The 8,413-nt window shown below is 37.7% G+C and overlaps 1 pseudogene; it reads right to left on the reverse strand.

The window, feature by feature from the left end:
- Nucleotides 1-525: 525 nt before the first annotated feature.
- On the reverse strand, nt 526-3,383 carry LOC150059162 (dnaJ homolog subfamily A member 1 pseudogene; annotated as a pseudogene).
- Nucleotides 3,384-8,413: the final 5,030 nt, after the last annotated feature.

The following is an 8,413-nucleotide window of genomic DNA, read 5'->3' on the forward strand; positions in this document are numbered from 1 at the left end:
TCCTTTCCTACATGGGATTTTTTTAAATTGAGGATTTTCTTTCCATTCAATGACTTTTTATTGAGTCTTTGGTATGTACTGGGAAATAAGAATGAGACCACTTAGTACAAAGAAGTAGACAAACCAACATGTCTCTACAAATGAACTTTTCTTTTCAGATCACTAGCTCAATGCAAAGTTTTATACCCACAGCTTAATGATCACAGGTCATGTGCCAAAGTCAGCACACATACCTAGCACTTTGGTTTAAGTTTGTACATGCACACTGCTAAATCCTTTACAAGATGTGGCCTAACAGATACCGGAGGAGCTTTAACAAAGTAGTTTTTACAGGTATTAAAACTTCATCTTGCATACTGAAGTCACCATACACCCAGCAAGAAGTTAGAATTTTATATTTGCATTTACTCTATTTAACTTTTAAATTACTGTTGTAGTTGAATATTACAAGGAAAATCAAAAGCAAGCAGTGAGATTATTATGATTACAGTTCTTCACTCATTCACTATTGCATGTAAAATGCCATCAGTGGTTACTGTTCACTGGCCCCACAGAGCACCACCTCTGGGGGAATGCATAGTCTTTGTAAGGTTTTCTATTATAATGGTTCCATCTTTCCTGGTGGATCAAAGTCCACCCATTCTACCTGATCTATTTCATTAGTCTCTTCTACTTCTTTCCTCTCAGGAAGGAAATAGTTTTCAGGAAAATTTATCTTAAACTCAATAATTAGGAGCCCCTTTTCATATGGTCATTGACAAACTGGCACACACGTGATATCCCCATGCTTGACAATCAGACCTGAATGGGAAGTGATGACAATGGTTTAGTTGTCAAGAGTTGATATTGTCAACTGGGTGCGGTGGCTCATGCCTGGAATCCTAGCTACTCAGGAGGCTGAGATCTGAGGATCAAGGTTCAAAGCCAGCCTAGGCTTAAAAGGACCTCAGACTCATATGACCAATTAACCTCTAGAAAACAGGAAGTTGGTTCAAGGGTTGGGGCTTGGTTCAAGGGTATGGCAGTAGCCTTGAGCTGAAGAGCTCAGGGACAATGCCCAGGCCGAGTTCAAGCCCCATGACCACATACACAGACAGACAGACAGAACACACACACACACACACACACACACACACACACACACACACACACACACACACACAGAGTGGATATTGGTTTTGGGAAGCCACATAATGCTTCAACCAATACCCATACACATGAAAAAATCTCATCCTTCAAATGCAGCATAGTCCTTCTAATCCAATACAACTGATGAAATCTCTGGGCTCCAACCCTGATTCTTGGTCTCCTTCACCATAGAATGTTATCTTCTAGCCATCCTTCATGCCTTTGTCAATATGAATTTCCAGCATCTTTGCAGCTTTTACATCAATCTTTAGAGATGGCTCTTTCTCCATGGCCCTGGCACTCCACATACAAATAATGAATTTGCTGAACTTAAATAGAAATCCCACAGTGTGGGAGAAGATCTCCACTAACCATACAACAGACAAAGGCCTCATATCTAAAATATATCTACAGCTAAAAAAATTGAATTACTCTAAAAAAATCTTCAAAGACCTAGATACGTAAGGCCATATAGTATGAAATTAAATGAAAGGACCTCCAGGATATAGAAACAAAAGCCATATAATGAGTGATTGTTGTCCTTAATGTACTAGGTTATCTCACATCTCTTTTGCTGTCCCTTGTTTATCTCATATTGTTACAGTACTTCACCTTGTTATCTGATATATTGTATATATGCTTATTTGGTTATTTGAAATAGGATAGGAAAGTGAGGAAAACAATATGAGGGGCTGGGGTGGGGGAGGGAAATGGGGACCAAGACATGAGAAAGGGTACCAATGTTTGTGAAGTAATGCATCTTCTATCTGGCAAACATAATGTAACCCTTCTAATAATTACAATAAAAATATAGAAAAAATCTTCAAAGAAACAACCATCCCATTAAAAAATGGGCCAAAGACTTAAAGAAGACAATTTCTCTGAAGAAGAAATAAGAATGGCCTATAGACACATGAAGAAATGCTCGGCATCTCTGGCCATAAAAGAAATGCAAATCAAAACAATTCTGAGATTCTACCTCACTCCAGTTAGAATGGCCATTATTAGGAAATCTAATAACAACAGATTCTGGCAAGGATATGGCCATGAGGGAACACTACTACACTGTTGGTGGGAGTGTAAGCTCTTTCAACTACTATGGAAAGCAGTATGGTGGCTTCTCAAAAGACTAAACATAGAGCTCCCCTATGACCCAGCAATTCCACTACTTGGCATTTACCCAAATGTCCAGAAACAATGACATACTAAAGCCACTAGCAAAATGATGTTCATTGTAGCATTATTTACTATAGCAAAGATATGGAATCAACTCAGATGTCCCTCAGTAGGTGATTGGATCAAGAAGATGTGGTATGCATGCATAATGGAATCCTATGCTGCTATCAGAAAGAATGACATCTCCCCATTTGTAATGAAATGGAAGGACTTGAAAAAAAATCATATTAAGTGAAGTAAGCCAGACCCAAAGCAACATAGGCTCAATGGTTTCCCTCATGTGTAATAATTAGTACACATCTAGGACTCTCCTAGCAGAGGATTACAATAGCACAAAACCTAGGTAAATAAGGTCATATAGGATAAGACTAAATGAAAGGATCTCCAGGATATGAAAACCAGAGCTTTATCTTGTGTGATTGTTATTCTTAATGTACTATGTTATTTTTCTTCTCTTTTGTTGCCCTTCGGTTAATCTCATATTGTCACAGTATCTGACTTTGTTACCTGGCATATTGTATATATGTTTATTTGTTTATTTGATATAGGAAAGTAAAGAGGGGAAAACAAGATGATTGGGAGGGGTTGGTGGAGGGAAATGGGGGTATCAATGTGTGAGAAGTAATGTACCTACTACCTGGCAATTATAACTGTAACCTCTCTATACATTACAATAAAAATGTTTTAAAAACATCTACAGCCTGTCTTAACTTTGGAATTTAGAAAATAGATTTTTAAATTAACAAATTAAACTCATCATGTACTATCAAAAGAGAAATTGATAGTGGAATAAATATTGGATATTCTAAAAAATACATTGCTGAACCATTTCAGTGTCTTTCTAATGAATTAATATTTCCATCCCACTATCTCTCCAGTTGGGACAATACTCCATTGCCCCCTTCCTCCTTCCCCTCTCCCCTCCTCCAGACCTTAAAAAAATCACCACAGCATTCACATTTGTTACATTCCTTTGGAAAGCTCATTTCTAAGGTTATGAAGAGCTGAGGCACATCATTGTTTACCTCTCCTTTTTCTCTGCCTCCTTCCTCCTCCTCCAAAAAACATATCAAAGGCATCCGTCCATGTGGGGGTGGGTGGGATTCAAAATCACCACCTGCTCCACCATCCTAGATAGCCTGTTCTCTCCCTTTGTCATATACTTCTCTTTTCTTGAGATCAGAGAGAACCTGGTAAGCTTGAACTATTTGCTTAAACTTTTCTCCTTCATTTGACTTTTAATCAATGTAGAATTTCAAGGCTAGTTTCCTATAAGCCTTTCTCAGTTCTTCCCAGGTGGCATTGGGGTTGACTCCCCAAACACCATTTCTCGCTGGTGAGTGGCCTGGGACAGGTGGTGGAGTGGCAAGGACCATGTAGCTCTTCAGAGGAAGGAAAGCCACAACTCCTCCACTCGTCTCTGTCTCTGAGTGTTCTGGAAAGTTCCAGAGAAGGAGATTCTTATTCAAGAGATCTATTGGGAGAGTCTCTTTGGAGAAAAGGATCAGAAGGCTAAAAAAGGAGTTTAAAGGAGAACAGAATCTCAGTTGGAGGTGAACTCTGATCCTACAGAGCTCTGGAGTATAAATGACAGCACATATTTGACTATCCCTTGAGGCAGTGATTTTTTTTTTTTAATTTTCTGTCAGTGTCAGCCAGCCACTGGTTGAGGTGTAGGGCTGTGAATTAAGTCAGGAAAAAAGACTTCCTTATGGCTATGATCAAGTCTCCAGGAAAAGAAAATGTGAGGGTTTTTTTTTTTTGCCAGTCGTGGGTCTTGAACTCAGGGCCTGAGCACTGTCCTTGGGCTTTCCTCAAGGCAAGCACTCTACCACTTGAGCCATAGCACCACTTCCAGTTTTTTTCTATGTATGTGGTACCGAGGAATTGAACCTAAGTCTTTGTGCATGCTAGGCAAGCACTCCACCACTAGGCCAAACTCCCGGCCCCCGTGAGTTTTTTTTTAAGCACCACAAGACTTTGTCATACATGTATTTCACAGATGAGATCATAAACATGATCCCATGAAATTTTGCTAATGTTTTGCAAGGATTGGCTTGGAACCACAATCATCCTTCTCTACCACTTGTATTTAGAGTTTTAGAGCTTTTATCATGAGGAATTACCAATTATGTCAAACTTTTTTTCTCCTTCCATTAAACTGATTGTGTGATACTTTCCCTAATTCTATTTATATATTATACACATACTATATTTAATACTATGTATGCATATTGCAATATCTTTACATCCATGATAGACTTTGGTGTTTGATCTTTTTAATTATGCTCTCGAATTTGGTTTGCAGGGGATTTATTGAAGATGTTTATGTCTATTTCCATAAATACTCTGGTGTGTAGTTTTTATTAAATATAGTTTTTGAGGCTTTGCATAAAAGCAAAAGAGTTTTGTAGAATTAATTTGGAATTGTCCTTACCTTTCAATTTACAGAATGCTTTGAAGAAAATTTACATTAGTTCTTTTTTAAATGTCTGGTAGAATTCATCAGTGTATATGTGTGGTTCTGGTGTTTTCTTTGTCCATACCTTCACTGTTGATTATATGTATTATTATTATTATTGATATCTGCGCAATAGAAAATGTTTCCTGTTTTCTGAATTGTAAATAGAAGGAAGAGGGGAGTTATTGGAGAGGCTGTCAGTAGGAACTATTTGCCTCACTATATAAGTCTGGAAATCTAACTGGAGTACCTAGTAGGTTTTTAATGAGGAAAGATTCTCTATAAACAGAGAAATGGAAAATGAACAATTTCTTCTTAATTTTTTAGCCATAATCGAATAATGTGGTTTTCTTTTGTATACTTGTTTATATAATTAGTGTGTATTTGTCGTCCTAGGAGCCTTACCGAGGGCACTGAAAATATAAACTTGTGTTCCCTGACTCAGGCTAGTGTGGGAGTGGGGAAAGGACAGAGACATCATATCTAGTCTGTGACTGCCCCACCCCCAGCTTTGGTGGACTTCTGAGTACAGTGAATAAGGCAGGGACATGATACAATCCAAGCTGATGGGAAAGAAGAATTCTGCCTATTGGACATTTTGGAAGATGGATAAAATCTTAATTAACATTTAAATGAAGAGTGGAACCCAAACACTTAACTTCTATTGATAGTCTGCAGTGAGAATCAATAACCGACGCAGAAGATTGACTTAAAAACAAACAAAATAGGCAGCTCATCTTGTATGGTACTCCAAGAGAATTAATCAATTGTATCCCAATCAAAACCCCTGGGTGGCGGGTACCTCTGTCATCCTTGTCTCTGTTCTGTCTAGCAATGGTTGTAAAAGTCAGTAGCGGGTGCAGGGTGGGCACATGTAAGTTTTATAGACAGATGGCTTGGATGGGACCTTGCTGAAGTTGATAAGGAGGATTATCATAAAATTGTAAATCTTATCTTTTTTGAAACTCATAGTGATGGAGAAAAATGTAAATGAGGAAAACTTAACTTTTAAACTTACCTATCATTTTATTTATACACTTTACTTATAAGGATATATTATTACTTATATATCTTTGCTTATTAAAGATATATTATTTTTCTACCACCACCTTTTGTTTTCCTAAGAAGAGGAAAATGTTAATAAACATTACATGGTTTTGTGTGTGTGCGTGTGTGTGTGTGCGCGTGTGTGTGTGTGCGTGTGTGTGCGTGTGTGTGTGTGTGTGTGTGTGTGTGTGTGTGTGTGTATGTGTGTATGTGCTCGTATCAGTGTCTGAATGCAGGTCCTTGAGTTTATTCACTTTACTTGGCTGCTGTTCTACCACTTGAGCTATACCTCTAGTCCAGCTTTTAATTGGAGATTGAGACTCACAAACATTTCTGCTCAGGCTGACTTCAAATAGAAATCCTCTGATCTTAGCATCTTGAGTAAACCATCAGGCCTGGTTGTTACATAGTCTTTTACAGACACACAGACACACAGACACACACAAATAACACCCTACACAGAAGAAACAAACATCCATTTTCAGCATTAGAAATAAGGTATGTAGGGGCCAGGGAGGTTGACCTAGTGGTATGTATTGTTCAAGTCAAAGAATCTAGCGTCTATTCATAACATAGTATACAACTTCTATAAGATATCTTTTTTTTTTTGCCAGTCCTGGGCCTTAAGCTCAGGGTCTGAGCACTGTCCTTGGACTTTCTCAAGGCTAGAACTCTACCACTTGAGCCACAGCACCACTTCTGGCTTTTTTCTATGCATGTGGTACTGAGGAATTGAACCCGGGTCTTCGTGCATGCTAGGCAAGCACTCTACCACTAGGCCAAACTCCCAGCCCTATAAGATATCTTTTTAAAAGTCTTTATAATGAAATGATATTTTTGTTAACAGGTAATTGCAAATCATCCAAGTTGGGATTAACAAAGTTGAACTGTGCCTATTAAATCTCTGCCTTCCTTTTTCAAGACTTTAGATAGCAACACGAATTTCCATTAGCCACGTAATTAGTATTGAATATAGATATGCTTTCACCATCTTCCAAAAGAGAATGATGGCTCTCCCTCTTTCTAATGTGTGTGTGTGTGTGTGTGTGTGTGTGTGTGTGTGTGTGTGTGTGTGTGATGATGGGTACCGTCTTTCCTTTTTGTGGAAACTCAGATGTCCCTATTTGGCATTTTCTGTAGTTGGAAAATCCCCTCACTCTGTAATGTTTAGAAAGTTTCCCTCTCTCTTTTCTCTTTGAAAATGAAGTTCTAGCAGAATAGCATGTATTTCCCTTGTTTCCTTATATTTCCTTTACTGTCAAATACTTGATTTAATCTCTTCAGGTAATCCTCTCTCTCTTTTTCAACTGTTTTTCATTTTCTTGCAATTTAATTGCAAAACAAAAAAATAGAATGTTTTTTATCATTGATGATACTTGTTGTAATAACAATAAATTAGACAAATTTCAGTTTGACAGATATTAGCTAAGTCCAGTCCTTTTGTCCCTTATTTCTTCATGACAGGAGTTGGTACACATCAACAATATTATTATCAGTCATATTTTTCTTAGAAAAATATTGTCACTTTCTGTCTTATAGCTTCAGGAATCATGGGGTCCTCTAGTAATGGATTATCAAGAGACACAAAAGCCATATTGAACGATGTGTATCAAGTCCATTTAATTCCACAGCAAATGTCCTGTGGCCTGAAGACTGACAGTGCAGGGTTCACAGCCTGGAATAACAGTTATAAAGTTAACTTAGAATTTATGGTTCTGGCAAATAGACCTGGCTTTTTATGTGCTGGGTGTTAACTAAGACTACTGCACTGGAGAGATTTATTTGACTAAAATGCATTGAAATTACTTGCACCAATGAACTGTATTATAGGCCATCCTAGGTATAAATTACAAAGGAATGGATAAAAAAAATAATGAGATGACAGAACTTCGAAAAACCAGTCACATCATAGCTTCCCTTGATTAGGTTTTAGATTATTTAACTTCCAGTTTACAAGTAGAAAGTTGATTGTTATCTGGCATATTGTATATATGTTTATTTGAAATAGGAAAGGGAAGGGGGGAGAAAGTTGAGGGGAGGGGTGGGGGGAAGGAAATGGGGACAGAAAACATGAGAAGGGGTATCAATGTATGAGAAGTAATGCACCTTCTATCTGGCAAATATAACTGTAACCCCTCAATTAATTACAATCAAAAGTAAAAAGTTAAAGTAAAAATGCAAATGCAGAACTTTTGTAATGATAGAATCACTGACATCAGGCAAATGCATTACCAACTACAAAATAAGACTCAAAGCATAAAGCAAATGGTATGGTGGTATCTGCCTGTAATCTGGCTATCAAGGAGGAGGAGGAGCCAGGAAGACTGTAAATTGAGTACCAGCCAGGGCAAAGGTGGAAAAGAGAATTTGTCTTAAAAATTTAAAGCAAAGGGTTGGTGACATAGTTCAAGTGTTAGTGCACTTGCCTACCAGAAGTAAAGCTTTGGGTTAAACCAAGCAAAAGCAGATATTTAAAGTCACTAAAAAGAAATATGGGGCCAAGATCTATACATAAAGTGGCTTCCTTTTTCATGGATTTATCTTGTAAGGAGTGCGTATGCATATGTTATAGGTAGAGAAGATAAAAATTAATATGTGTGT

This window comes from Megascapheus bottae, chromosome 9 (assembly GCF_031878675.1).
Source record: "Megascapheus bottae isolate mThoBot1 chromosome 9, mThoBot2.hap1, whole genome shotgun sequence".
In the NCBI taxonomy this organism is placed as follows: domain Eukaryota; kingdom Metazoa; phylum Chordata; class Mammalia; order Rodentia; family Geomyidae; genus Megascapheus; species Megascapheus bottae.